This window comes from Macrotis lagotis, chromosome 1 (assembly GCF_037893015.1).
Source record: "Macrotis lagotis isolate mMagLag1 chromosome 1, bilby.v1.9.chrom.fasta, whole genome shotgun sequence".
Taxonomy (NCBI): Eukaryota; Metazoa; Chordata; class Mammalia; order Peramelemorphia; family Peramelidae; genus Macrotis; species Macrotis lagotis.
In genome coordinates, this window is record NC_133658.1 from 173,798,692 (window position 1) to 173,814,590 (window position 15,899).

At 35.5% G+C, this 15,899-nt stretch overlaps 1 protein-coding gene across 5 annotated transcripts in view; it reads left to right on the plus strand.

Annotated features, from left to right (window-relative positions):
• The window catches only part of KIF16B (kinesin family member 16B), a 563,734-nt gene that overhangs the window by 464,038 nt on the left and 83,797 nt on the right, over nt 1-15,899 (plus strand). The window lies entirely within an intron of this gene.

The window sequence follows — 15,899 nt, forward strand, 5'->3', positions numbered from 1 at the left end:
ATTTTTGGTATCAAAATTTCCCTTAGATTACATTAGAGAAGTGATCATCTACCCTTTACATGAAGACCCAGTGAAAGACTGCTCCTTCCCAAGGAAAGACCACCCCAATTTTGGGTCATTCTAATTGTTAGGAGTTTTTTCCTGACCTCAGTTTGCCTCTTTGCACCTTCCACTCAGGGTCTTTGTCCCAATATTCCCTGGGTATGAAATATCCTCCCTTCTTACCTTGATCTCCTTGAGACTTGACTGTGCCATCCTTTACATGAAATCTAAATTATACCTCAGGAGATCTGAGCTTTTGTTGGTGTGAGTTCTCCTCCTACCAAGGCCTTCATAAATTATTTTGCCTGAAAAAAATTAATCATGAGGTCACCAGCTTTCTGATAATTAACTATTTCAGAACTTATTTAGTTCTTAGTAGGCCAACAAGCTCATCCCTTGACCTGTATTCAGAGCCTTTTCAACTTGATAGAACCAGTGCTGACACTACACTGTCAAAGCCTTTGCAAATAAAGGGTCACCTCTATAGTGGAATGAGGGATTCTGGTAGGACTTTAGGGGAATTGAAAAAATTACATTTGTGAGTTATAGTGTTATATTTTTAAGAGACTGTGACTCTAAATATAACTATCAAAGTCAGGCTGTTAAATTGAGTTATTTTATATAGTTCGCCCTTCCAATGGCAAATTAGTATTGACAATAAAATATAGAAATATTGTATACATGTTGAAGGTATATAGAGCTTTATTTTTAGAACTAAACTTCGAAACTCATTAATTTATTCTTTGCAAGCTGCTATACTGGTATTTCAATAATTTAGACATCTACTTTCAAAAGAAATATACTAAAAAGGTGACCTACTGAAAATTCAGGTATGCCAGTTCCAAGAGAAAATAAATAAGAATGCTTTCTTTTATGTATGTGTAATATTAGATACATAATTTAATGAATCTTGAGTGGTGATGCTTATAAATGAAATAATAGTAGTTTATTAAATCTAATTTGAACAAAATAGAGAATGTATAATATGATAAAACCTCATTGACCATAGATTTTAAAAGTAGAAGAGAAGTTAGAGATCATCTATTCCAAAAATCATCATTTTACAATAGGAAATTTAGATCCAGAGACACAACTAGATAATATGTAGGAGAACACAGATTTGAACCAGCCCTCTGATGCTAAATCCAGTATTCTTGCTTTATAATATACTGTCTTTTTGTTTATTTAAATTTTACAAATTAAGAAGGGCAGCTAGGTGGTGCAATGGATAGGGTACTGGCCTTGGAGTCAGGAGGACCTGAGTTCAAATTGACCTCTTAGCAGTTTGTAATCTTGGGCAAGTCACTTAACCTGGATTGCCTGGCATCCAGGGCCATCTGCAATCATCCTGATTCACATCTGACCAATGAACCCGGATACTTCTGGAGGAAAAAATGAAGCTGGTGACTTCACATAGTACCCCCTCAGTCAAATCCAATTCACTTACTTGTCAATGGCATCATCTCCCTGATGTTGTGGTCTTCTTTGAAAAAGGCAGATCAAGCTAATTACTAATTAAGAATTGTGATTAATGTCTCTTAAACTAAGATTTACCTTTCCAGGTTTGGAGGTAGGAGAGAATCAGAGGAAAAAAAGTTTTAGAGCCAGAAATAATTATTGAAGTCTTGTCCCTCACTGTTTTCATTTGACATCCGAGAATACAGATCAAAAAGTTAAGTGACTTGTCCATGGTCACACAGCTGAAATGAAGGGAATATTTAAGAATGAGGAAGATGCCTTCTCAGTCTGGCACACCCCCCAAATAAGCATTTCACAGTAGTCCTTATCTAAATTGTTATTACCTTCCCTCGTGAAAATCTGCAGGACCTTCCAGTGGCCATTCACCAGTCCAGGGCTCCAACAATTGTTGTTCTCTAAGTAACTGACAAAAACATATCTCCATCTCCTGTTTTCAGTTTGATCCTTTTTCTACCTATCTGCTTATCGTATTAGATATAAATAAGGTAATTGGTTGAAAACCCTATGCTTTTGGGGGGAAAAAAAGATTGCATTTTATACTTCCCAATCCATTAAGAAACTTTTCTTAGAAAAGAAAGAGAAAGGTTTAAATATTATCCAGGCTTCACATTCTAATACTAGTCTATTATAAGATGTGATAAATGTAAGCCTACTTAGAATCATAGAAATTAAAAATTGGAAGACATCTTAAGTAAAGGCCTGAGTCTGTATCATTAGGTTCAATATATAAAATTAAGCATCATTTCATTTAAATCTTCCCATATTTCTCTAAATTCCTCATATTTTTCATTTCTTATTACATAATGAAATTACAATCATATACCTTATGAAAGATACTTGATTTTGTTCTCTTGAAATTTTTTATTGTTTTCCTTTCTCAATTTTTGCTATTCAGTTTATCATGGGGTGATCATTCCACTGATAACTTCTTTTTTTTTTTTTTGAAAGGCAATGGGGTTAAGTGGCTTGCCCAAGGCCACAAAACTAGTTAATTATTAAGTGTCTGAGGCTGGATTTGAACTCAGCTACTCCTGACTGCAGGGCCAGTGCTCTATCCACTTCACCACCTAGCTGCCCCTCATTGATAACTTCTTAATTGAGGTACTCCTTCCATGATACTCCTTCCAAAAACCTTCAGTTTCCCATTGTCTAGGGAATAAAATCCAAATTCCTTTTTTCCGTCCTTGAAGACTCTCAGTGATATCACCCTAACTTTCTAATTATATCTCACACTACTTTCTAAGTTAATCTCCAACTGGCTTATTTGATAAATATTATTTTGATATCCAATGCAAGGAAATTTTGCTTTGAATAGACAAGCAAAATCTTGTATTTCCAAAAATGATTCCCATCACATCTATGGGCACTATCACATTCAACTAAAAAACTTTCCTTAAAAATAAAAATAAAAAACAAATAGAAATTTTTAAAGTATAAATCAAAAAAGCTGTTGTGTATGAAATTGCAGTGATGAGATTCTAAAGCTGAGATTCTAAAGCTAATTTTCTTGTCTTTTCTGAAGGGCCTTCTTAGAGAAAGTCAATATTGATTACTGAATTGATAATAAGAATGAACCTTGCAGGTTCCATGTTTTTCCAGCTTTGTGACTTCAAATTTCTTATAAATATCATTACTTATAAAATTAAGCATGGGTATAAATGCAAATGCAGTTTTAAAGATGAAGTCCTGATGAAAATGGTGATTTAAAGACATATAGCAAGTCCTGTATATCCTTAGATGTTCTCTAAATCCTTCTAGTATCCCAGAAGCATTTTGGAATATCTACACAACTATGGTCTAGACTTGTAGATTAGAGAAATTGTGGCACAGAGTTGACTAGAGTTATTAGATTTGGCATCACTTTTGAATAGTCCTCTCAAGGTACATTAAATAAAATTAGGACAATTAGAAATCAATACATTAAAATAAAAACCCTATGTACATACAGGTACTCATTTGGGAATATATCACAAAGTAGCATTGTTTCCCCAGCATTTCAGAATCAAGCTTTCACTTTAGTGCTTAGCTATATTTTCTCCCAGGATTTATTTTTTTCAGTCCAGCATTATCCTTAAAATTTATTGTGTTCTTTTCTGAGACATTATCTGAGTCACTCTTGCATATTTAGCTGTGCTGTTGTAATTTACTGAGTGTAATTGTTTTGTTTGATAAAGTAAACTGATTAAGCCATGATTGCCAGCCTCCTTGAAGGCAGGATGCTCCTGATGAGCAGGTTGATCTATTTAATTCTCAACTCACACTAAACTATAACTTCACATTCGTAAAGCAGATTATTACCTTTCTCAGGTAGTTCATTTGGAGTAGTTGACACTGTTATAGTACAGCACTCACACATTTCAGGTGACTGATCTTTGCCAATGAACTTTTCATCAGGAAGGGACCTATACTTTATTCAAATTGATAACTATTTTCTATCTAAGAAGGAATGAGTATATACAATATTCCACTGTAAAATTGGTATCATTATTTTCCCAGAAATAGGGGCGCATTCTTATCTCTTTGATTAATCTGTTACTAACAGAATTCTGTTAAAAGGATTTTTTAAAAAGCCAAATAAACTATTTCTGATAGCTCAAAATGTGATACTAAGATGAATATCTTTCAATTTAATGTTTTTTGTGTATGTGTATGTATGTATGTATGTGTGCATTCATACATATGCAGAGATATGTTTTGAAAGAAATTTGTTTAAGTAAAATACTTCTACTATGGAACAAAGGACCCCAAAACAAGAGATTGAACTTTATTTAGTAGTCATTAGGAAGCCAGTGACAATTTTTTAGCAAAATGACATGAGACTAAGCCCTTTTAGAAAATCATTGAGTCTATGACAAGGATTTGAAAAATGTTATGGAGTAGAGTAAGTAGTAAAACAGATTAGGACGCAGTAGGCCACTAGGGCATTATAAAAGTCTGTACTAAGGTGGTAGCAGTCAGTTAGTCAGCAAGGATGTTATTAAATGATTACTTTGTTCCAGTGAGCATTTGGGATACAAAAGAAATGGAAAAATGGTCCTACTCTTTCAAAGCTTACATTATTATTTTTAAAGTTATGTTTATTGTCTTGAAAAAATATTATGTGACAGCCAGCAGATTGATTCAGGACTAGGCACATAAAATGTATTTAGGGAACCTTAAAAGCAAGTAAGCTGGGTGACAATAATTAGGTTCACATTTGCTAATAGCCAGAATTCTTTCATCTGCCTTATAATGCCTCTAAAAAGGCATGTGACTTTCTTCTAATTTTTTTAACAAACTTTAATTTTTCCTTCCTCCTAGTTTCTTACATCCCTTACTTTAATATCAGAAAAAGCTCTGTAACAAATATGTACATTCCCGTAGTCATGGGAAGCAAATTTATTATTAGCTGTGTCCAAAATTGTACATCTCATTTTACATTGAGTCCTTCAGCCCCCTCTTGGGAGGTGTTCTAGATTCTAGTTTGTTGTATTGATCAAAGTTGGCTTTCTTTATAACGTTGTTGGTTTTGTATATGTTGTTTAAACAAGCATCAGCTCATACAGGTCTTTCTGCCTTCCTCTGAAATTGTCAATTTTGTCATTTTGTCATGTAATAATATTCATTCACATATAATAATTTGTTTAGCAATTTTCTAATATATGAGTACTTAGTATCTTTTTTCTACTACAAAAATGTTATAAATATTTTTGTTTAAATGGATCTTTTTTTCTCTTTCTTTGATCTCCTTTAAGATATGGACATATTAGAAGTATTGATAAATCAAAGTGTATACATGGATTAATGAGTATTGAGGCAAAGTTTCAAATTGCTTTTAGGAATGGTTTTCTACCCATTCACAGTTCCACTATCAGTATATTAATTTTTCTGTTTTTCCACAACCTATTCAAAATGTATCATTTTCTTCTTTTGTTTATTTGTTCAGTCATTCAACAACATATTATCAGGAAATGTGCTGAGTACTAGGGTTACAAAGAAAAGCAAAACACAACCCCTGCTCTTGAGGACTAGATAGATAATTCTAAGTAGCCATGTATGGATGTAGATTTTCTAATAGATATCCATCTATATAAATAGACACACACATATATACATATATATATATATATATATATATATATATAGTATATATATATCACTGGCTTTTCTTTGTAGTTGTTTACATGTTATTTGTGCCATTAAAATATGAGGTCCTTAAGGGTTTGGACTGTGTTTTGCCTTTCTGTAAAATGATATATAGACTCCAGAGATATATCTCTCTGTATCTAAGAAGAGCTCTCTAGATGACAGCATATCAATCTATCTGTGTCTGTCTATCTTTCTTCTACATATCTATATATCTATATATCTATATATCTATATCTATATATATAGATATATATATATATATATATATATATCTTTCTGTCTGTCTAAAACTTGAAGGCAGTATTGGAAAGTGTGACATAGTTGAAAAGGGAGAATGTTCTAGACAAGGAAGATGCCCATGGAAAAAGGCAAGCAGACAGGGGTTGAAGGGCCATGTGAGAGCAAAAGTGAGGAGGATAGTGTTACTGGATCACTGAGGTTGAGCAAGGTAGCAGAAAACTGCAAAGTGAGGAATGATCCAGTTATAAAGGGCTTTAAAAATGAAACAAAGAATTTATATTTAATCCTGGTGACCTTTGGGAACTACTAGAATCTACCAAGAGGTCAGAGGGTGGCATGGTCAGGCATGCATGTTCAGATCACATTAAAAATGGACAGAAAATAGAAGAGACTTGAAGCAAGGAGGCTATTGCAATAGTCTCTATGTAAGATGATATACCAGAATAGCAATTGTGTTAGAGGAGACAAGAAATTGTATAGAGATTTTATGAAGGTAGCAATAACAAGGTTTGAGAACAGATTGGAAATGTGGGGTCAATGTGAGAGAGGAGGAAGGAATGAAAATGAGATCCTCCATGACTGGAAGAATCATGGTGCTCTCTGTAATAATAGCGAAGTTGGCAATAATTGGGACAGTTTTGGGGAAAAGCTAGTCAGAACTGTTTTTAGATATTTGACAATTTGAGACTGGAAAACAGAAGAAAAGTTAGAATTTTATACGTGTGTATGTACGTGTGTGTGTGTGTAGATCTGGAAATCTTTTGTATAGAGGTAATAGGAAACTGATAAAATAAAGGTATTGAAGAAAGAAACTTGGATGACCTTGATGATATATAACAGTGTCCTCGATAAAGAACCAGCAAAGGAGACCATAAAGGAGTGATCAAATAAGGAGGAAGAGAATCATGAGTGCCATATCTCAAAAACCTAGAGATTATCCAGGAAAATTGGGTGATCCACATTGTCAAAGGCTGCAGAGAATCAAACAAGTATAATCATTGAGAAGGTACCTTTAAATTTGGCAATTAAGAGATCATTGATGACTATTGAGAGAACAATTTCAGTTAATGATGCCATCAGCAGCCTTAGAAATGCAGTTTTTCTAAATTAATCAACTTGCCGATTGCAGAGGGTTTAGAAGTAAATGAAAAAGAAGAGTGGATGTAATCAATTGAAGACAGCTTTTATAAGGAGTGTGGACCACAATTAGATAACTATAGGACTAATTTTCAGAGACGGGGAGCAAATGAAAGGTTTTTTACTTTGTTTTTAAGGCTACAGAGATATAGTGGTTTTGTAGGTATCAGGAAAGGAGCTAGGTAAGATTAGAGAGAATGGGGAAACTAAAAGAGGGCAATCTTTTGGAGAAGAGAAATTGAGTTCAGATCAAGAATGGACAACAGAATATTTTGCTTTGGCAGGGAGAAATGACTCTTCATAAAAGACTGAGGTGAAGGAAAAAATTGTATGTACAGAGATGTCCAAGTGATGTGAGATGAAGGAGGAAGAAGAGAGAACTCTTGTATAATGGCTTCAGTTTTTCATTGCAGTGTAAATCTGAGATCCTCAGCTGAGCAGGTAGAGAAGATGATGCCCATAAAGGCTTGAGGAGGGAAGGAAAGGGCTGGAATATCTATTATTAGAAGGGAGAAATAAATCAACTTGCCTTTATAACAGATCTGTAGTAGACTCAATAACCAGTTTCATGCTGATTGATGACTATGAGGTTGAACCTCAAAGTTGCTTTATTTTGATTTCTCCATTGGTGATATGGGGCATTTTTTCATATTATTTTCTTTCTTTGAAAACTGTTCAGTCTTATCTTTTATCTATTGGGTGACTTTTCAAAAGTCTAGGTCTGATCCTATCATCACTCAGTTAAGTTCCACACACTCCCTTGTAATCACAGATCAGCTCCTCAGTTTGACACTAACATTTCTCTCTGTTCTTCTCCATCTTGCTGATCATCTTACACTTTTTCCTCTCCATGAACTTTGTGATCCAGCATCTACCATATTTCCCTATGTTTGAGATGCACCTTAATTTTGGGGCCTGAAATTTGGGGAAAAAAATGTATTCTATAAAGTTTTGATTCATCAAAAAATTTCTACAACTCCTCATCACCATCAAAACTCCCATCCATTAGCTTGGCCTCACCTGCAGTTGACGATTGCTCACTGTCTTAGGAGAGGCTCTGCCTACTCTCCTGCCTGTACTGTGGTCTGTAGTTGACCACAAGCTCTCCCTGAACGAGTCTGGTGCATGGGCGCATGCTTAGTCCATTCTGTTTCATGAATCTGAAGCATCAGTCGTGTCCTCCTTTGAAATCAGCCACTTCTTTTTCATCAGCAATTCTTCTTGCCTCCTTCTGAACCATCTTTGTGGACACAGTAATTCCACTGGCCCTTTGCTCTTCAATCCATCTCTTCCATCCCCTCTGTACATCAGACTATTTTCTGACTTGCCTCTCATGGCCTTCTTCTACCAGGGAGTTTTCAGGAGGGTTTCTTCTACCCATAGCCAGTCTTGAATTGTTTTCCCAGTCAAAGGAGGACCAAACTGGTGTATTTGCAAACTGGATCACTTTGAACTTGAACTCAGCACTGGATGAAAATCTTTTCTGACCCATTTCTTAGTAGATTGTGGCAAAACATAACCTAATATGCTGGTAACAAATGTGAAACACTGAGTGAAAAGACAACAAATGTGAAAAAAACAGGAAATGCAAGTAAAAAAATCTACAACCACTGTATAAGACGCTCCCAGTTTTTAGACCCCAAATTTTTCAAAAAAGGGTGCATCTTTTACCTGGGGAAATATGGTATGGCCTATTGACTGTTCTTCAGCTGTACTCTCTATTTCCTTGTTTCCCTGCCTTTGTACTGCCTGCCCCTCCTGCTCCATATGCTGCCTTCCCTTCTGTGACAGAGGCTGGTGGACATGGCACAAACAGTGAGAAATTACTGATTTGATTTAATTTAGAAAAGCTGCATTTCTAGCACTTAACTAGTTGTTAGAGTCTCAGTTTCCTCATCTGAAAAATTGGTGTAAAATACTTACAGAGCAATTGCAAGAAAATGCTAGACCATTATAGAAATTACAGTATTCTTTTATGATTATAAGCCACTTTTATGGACACTATAGCATGCTAAACTGGTTTAGAAGTTCATGTTAAGGAACCCTGTCAGTGTGTTGAAGTCTATGGAGACCTTTTGAGAATATTTTCAAATACATAAAATAAAATACCAAAGATTAAAAAAGGAAATCAATTATACTGAACTACAAATTATCAAAGCATTTTTTAAAAAACAAATTCATGTACCTTATGTAAAACCTCCACGGACTACACTAAAGAGATTTCAAAGAGATTTCATTTATTAAAGTTTAATTATATGTCGATTTTGTCAGTAGAGAAATTTAATATCATCAAGTCCATAAAACACAAGTCCTAGGACCAAAAGATTCCTAAGAAATTAAACAATTGATTCTACAAATTTCTGTATCAGCTAGCCCAATGATGGCCAGATTAAAATATAATTAGATATTATTTAATAAAATAAATGAAAATATAATAGAACATAGTTAATGTTATTGTGTGTGGTTTTCTAAGTCAATATGCAATCCTCAGGAATATCTCTGTACTGTTCTAATTAAGTTTGACATCACTACACTAAGAGAAAGTTATTTACCATGGTGCCAATTGACATGAAATAGTGAAATAATCAGTATGTCATATAGATTGTACCAAAGAAATTGATCTCTGAGAATTTCTTCAGAAAATAGCCCAGTCGTGGACCCAGTATAGCAAATCCAAATGGACTTTCTGTTCTAAAGTAGTTATTTTTTTTTAGATGTGCTTTTAAATAAAATCTGGAAAAACATCTTTCTGGAGAAGAGGATAAAATCCAGAGGGGATGTAGATTTTTTTTTTAATAGGGAAGAGAATAGTAGTGGGAGTTTCTTTTCTTTCATGTGGAGTAAGGAGGGATTATTTCTCTGATGTATACTTTTTACTTTATCACCCCCCCATCCTCTCTACCTCCCAAGAAGTCTGCAATTAAACACCAACAGATAGATAGATAGATATACATACATATGTATGTATATGTAAATATATTTATATTTCTACATGTACACACACGTATATAAATATTTGTAGATATCTTTAATGATACCTATATACATTCATATAATATATATAGATATAGATATAGATATATAGTAAGACTATATGTACTATACTTATTTCTACTGAGCCTCTGTTTCTCTTTCTTAAGTAGTTCAGTAGTTTAATTCCCATGGAAAAGTTCCTAAAAAAAGGATCCCATTACCCTACTCTGTAATTTTAAGGGCAAAGAATGGACTAAGGATGGATTATTTCTAAGAGTACTAAGGGTACAAGTACAAGAGTACTACTTGTCATTAGATTCTGATTGAGAGTTCACTATGTAATCTAGTACCTTAGTACCTTTTATTTTGATCTGTTTTGCCTTTGTTATATATTTTATATATCATATAAAATAATACCTCCTATCTTCCATTCACATTGTCACTATTAACCTCCTATTGTGCAAAGTTAAGGCCCAGCTTTCACAGTTTTCACCCTTAAAAATGTTAATTCCACTACTTGTTTACAAAAAAAAAAGGTGTGAGAACTCCAGATGAAATGTGCTGAGTATTACTTAGCATCTGCTAAATATCATATCCTTTGAGAATTTATCATTCAAGTAATTTTCCCAGTGGTCTTTATCTGTATGAAAACTTTTATGTCTGTGATTCTCTTGAGAACATCAGAGGCATCCTAATACCTTTTAATTTTAATCAATATTACTTAAGTTATGTGTTAAAAGAAAGAGCCAATTCCCCTAATCTCTTTTTATTAAATGGAACTTGCAATTATAGTTTATATATTAAAAATCTGCCTTTTGTGAATGTGTTACAATCTTAAAGTTTATAAACCTTAAAAAAACCTTTTAAAAATCACTTTTATCATCATAAATTATAAATTTGGTATCCCTGTCTTTTTAAAAATTTTTGCTAGATGCTTGTTTTTGTTTTAAATAATTTAATGTTTCAATATAATACAGCATTTCAGCAGGCTGAGGTATAAGTAGGTCACCATGATGACTGACAGCTTTAGGGGGTTCAGAAGTGTTGATTCTCTATTTTTTTAAAAGCTTTTTTATTCTTCTGCATTTATAGTAAGGCAAGAATACTTTCTTCAGTGTAGTTTACAGTCAGCCTACTTCTAATAAGAGGCATTTATCAGTTTCCCATTAAGTCCAGTGCTAGGAAGTGGGCAGACAACATCAGCTTCCAGTAAAAAAAAATTGCTAACTCTAGGAGTTATTATTTGAATTTAATAGTGTTAAAATTTGAATTGAATAATTGTAAAGTGTGAATTTTCTCCCCTCCCCCCCTTTTCCTTCTTATTTCTTGAAGGCTAGGATCTTCTCTGACAGGACCTGGGGTTCTTAAAACCTCACAGTAGGACAATGAAAATTAACCTCTTCAATAAAAGAGAATTCTCTAGCTCTAAGTGCTGCGTGGATCCTAACAGTGCATTGTCATTAGGGGCATTGGGCCATGTTCACCTCGTTGGAATAGTCAGCTAAGCTGTCAAGATCATAGAAAATAGATCAAGTCAATGAAGTTTCTAAATGTCAAAAGATGGGGGGTGACCTTTAGGTGGGATAATAGGGTCACAAAGTAATAGAATTAAAAAACTATTTTTTTCTTGATAGAAATTAAAAGTTGAAGTAAAGCTCCATGTTTTATAAACCATTAAGTACATGTTAATGCATTTAATACTATTAACAGGAGTGAGAGTCAAACAAGAGGTTATATAATTTATTTAAAGACTTTCAGTTTCTATTTCATTTATATAGATATAGTCATTTCTCACTTTTTTGCATTTGTCACATAGTTTCTCCCAAAGCAGTACAAAATAAATGGTTATCACCCTTGCAATAGCTGTAAATAAAAATTCACCATCTGTCTTTTAAATACATTCTAAATAGTTTTACAAATAACATTCTAATTTTAATATAAAAAGTACAAATCTACCCAAGTATACAACATAAATCTAACAACCATGACTACTAAGAACATTCAATGAATAAGCTATGTGCTGATTCTCAACTTGATTTATATAGTTTTATTTTGTTTTTAAGTAGCCATGTGATCAAACTTAAAGTGTTGTCAGGATACTGAGGAATGAACATGTTTCCTTGAGCAATATTGTTTTATTGACTGGATATCTGCTTCAAGTTAGAATAAAAACTTGGGCTCTGTTCCCTCCATGGGATAACCTTTTTTTATCTTGGACATCAAGTATCCTTAAATTCTATTTCTTTTTTTTTCTTTTGTTTACATTCCTTTTTTAAAATTTATTTATTCTTATTTTGTACAAATAATTTTTTTTATATATTACTAAAATATTCTTGTTTAAGAGTAAACGTAATACCCCTCCCCCCAAGAAATATAGACCTGCATAAGCAATAAAGGGGAGAGAAGAAATTAAAATTTAAAAAAATAATAATATTAACAATTGTAGGTATGGTCAGGTGGTTTAGTGGATGGACCACCGGCCCTGGAGCCAGGAGAACCCGAGCCCAAATCTGGCCCCAGACACCCAATAGTCACTCAGCTGTGTGACCCCATGCAAGCCACCCCAACCCCATTGCCCTACAAAAACCAAAAAAAACCCCAAAATAAAATAAAATAGTAATAATAATAGTAGGGGTGGCTGGGTGGAAGACAGATCACTGGCCCTTGAGCCAGGAGCACCCAGGTCCAAATCCGGCCTCAGACACCTAACAGTCACCCAGCTGTGTGGCCCTAGGCAGGCCACCCAGTCCCATTTGCCCTGCAACACCCCCCCTCCCAGAAAGTAATAATAACAATAATAATAAAATGTGCTTCAGTCTGTGTTCCAACACCACCAGCTCTTTCGCAGGTGAATCACATTCTTAGGATAAGTCCATCACAAAATTACTTCCATATTTTTCCACCGTTGCCATTGCTGATCGCAACTCCCTCCATTCATAATTGTGTACTGCTATGAACTATATTTTCTCTCTCCTTTCACTCTGTCTCTTCTGTAGGGTAATTAAGTGGTGCAGCAGACAGATCCCTGGTCCTGGGGACAAGAGGCCCCAAGTCCACATACCACCCCTTAGGCCCAGAATTCACCTGGCCCTATGGTCCGGGGTAGACCTTCCAATCCCAGCCCCTTGCAAGAAGTAAAAAAAGAAAATGTGTTATATCTGACCACTCTCCCCCCTATGGTCCATCCTCTCCTCCATCACTCACATCCCCACCCTTCCCCTATCTCCCTTCTCTCCTTCTTACTCCAGATGTCTATATCCCATTGAGTATATATGCTGTTTCCTCTCCTAGCCATCTCTGATGAGAGCAAAGATTCCCTCATTCCCCCTTGCCTCCCCCCTTCCATATCATTGCAATAGCTAACTGTAATAAAGAAAAATCTTATTATATGAAATATCTTAACCTATTCTTCCTCTCCTTTTTCTCCCATTTCATTTCCCTTTTATCTATTGACTCCATTTTTACACCACAACATATCTTCAAATTCAGTTTTCTCCTGTGCTTCATGTATAAAAGCTCTTTCTACCTACTCTATTAAATGAGAAGGTTCATATGAGTATTATCAGTATCATTTTTTCTATACAGAAATACATGTAGTTTATCATCATTAAGTCCCTCATATTTTCCTCTTCTCCTCCACTCTCTATGCTTCACCTGAGTCCTGTATTTGAAGATCAAACCTTATGTTCAGCTCTGGCCATTCCAACAGGAACATTTGAAATTCCCCTGGTTCATTGAAAGTCTATCTTTTTCCCTGGAAGAGGACGTTCAGTTTTGCTGGGTAGTTGATTCTCAATTGCATTCCAGTCTCTTGCCTTCCAGAATATTATATTCCAAGCCCTATGAGCTTTTAATGTAGTTGCTTCTAAGTCCTGTGTGATCCTGTCTGCAGCTCCATGATATTTGAATTATGTCCTTCTGGCTGGTTGTAATATTTTCTCTTTGACTTGGAAGTTCTGGAATTTGGCTATAATATTCCTGGGGGTTGTTTTTTTTTTGATCTCTTTCTCAGGGAGATCAGTGGATTCTCCCCATTTCTATTTTGCCCTCTGCTTTTAGGATATCAGGACAATTTTCCTGTAATAATTCTTTGAAAATGATGTCAAGGTTCTTTTCCTGGTCATGACTTTCAGGTATTCCAATAATTTTTAAATTCTCTTTTCTAAATCTGTTTTCCATATCTGTTTTTTTTCAATGAGATGTTTCACATTTTCTTCTAATTTTTCATTCTTTTGGTTTTGAAGTATTGAGCCCTGATTTCTCATAAAATCAGCAATCTCCCAGAGTTTTATTGTCTGAAGGATTTGTTTTCCTCAGAGAGCTTTCTTATCTCCTTTTCCATCTGGCAAATTCTGCTTTTTAAAGCATTTTTCTCCTCAATAACTTTTTGAACTGTTTTATCCATTTGACCTAAGCTGTTTTTTAGCTTGCTATTTTCTTCAGCATTTTTTTGGATCTCCTTGACTAAGCTGCTGACTTCATGTTCATGTTTTTCCTGCATCTCTATCACTTCTTTTCCCAATTTTTCCTCTGGCTCCCTCCCTTGTTTTTCAAAGTCTTTTTTGAGCTCTGTCACAGCCTGAGCCCAATTTCTGTTTTTCTTGGAGATTTTAGATGCAGGAGCTTGTACTTCCTCATCTTCAGATTGATTATTTTGATCCTTTTTGGGATCACAGGCAAAGTATTTCACAATGATGTTCTTCTCTTTTCTCTGCTTACTCATTTCCCTAGCCTGTTCCTGGTTTTGGGGTGCTTCCTGAGCTTCTGAGTATTGTTGGGGCACCCCCACAAGCATCTCCATTTCTGAGACTCAGTCCTCCCTTCTGGTCTGTGAATGACCATAAGCACCTCCCTCTGCCACGGGCCGAGGTGGGGGGACCTAGACTGGGATCAGGATCTGAATGTGGTCAGAGCCCCAGAGTCCTGTTCCAGGGGCAGAGGACAGAGCTGGGTAGTCTCTCTCTCTTCACTCCCCTCCCTCAGCTCAATGGGCTCATGTCCTGGGGGCTCCTGCTTACTGGCTCCACCTGCTTCTGATTCCTGGATCTGGGCTGCCCCTGGGCTGCTCCCTGTGTGCCCCGAGGGCTGGGCTCCACGTGCTTGCTGTGGCAGAGGACCCCCGCTGTTCCCCCAAGTTGTGCCTGGTGCTCCTCGGGGTGTTGGTTAGGAAACTTCCCTCGCTGCTGTGAGCCACGGGTCCCAGCACCCTGGGGCTGCCTCCTGGAGGCTGAAGTTCCTTCACTCTGGCGGGCCACCCCTCTGGCAGGCCGCCCCTCCAACCCCATAGAGCTGAGCCTTTCCGCTCTTTTCCAGGTTACCTTGGGTTGGAGAATTGCCTCACTGGATCCCTCTGTGGGTTCTGTCTCTCAAAAATATAGTTAGAATCCTTAGCTTATAAGTTTTGCTCCGGAACAACTAAGAGATGCTCCTCTCTTGTCCAAATTCTATTTCTTTAACCATGAAATGAAACAGTGCTGATTTTCATTTTCACAGGGAGAAATTCATTTAGGGTCTATTTATATTCCATTGAAAAAGTTTATTATATTCATTGATAGAAAAATTCTACTGAGTAGTAAAGCATTCATCTCTCTCTCTCTGCCTCTAATGTCAAAGGGGAGTTTTGTGAGGTATCATAGTTACCCCTCTATGAAAAGAACCTCAAAAAATTGAGGATAATATCCTTGTTATTTTTCTAGTAAGACAATATGATCCATATATTTGTATAAATCCTTCTTGGGATAAATCATGTCAATTTTGCAACATTATATTATTAAAGTAATATTGCTTTTTCATTATCTATTCTTTGACTTGTGAATATTAATTAGTAACCACATTTAAGTTTTAAAGTTATAGTATGATGAACAGTTTAGTTTTAAAACGGTATTTCCCTATCAATAGAG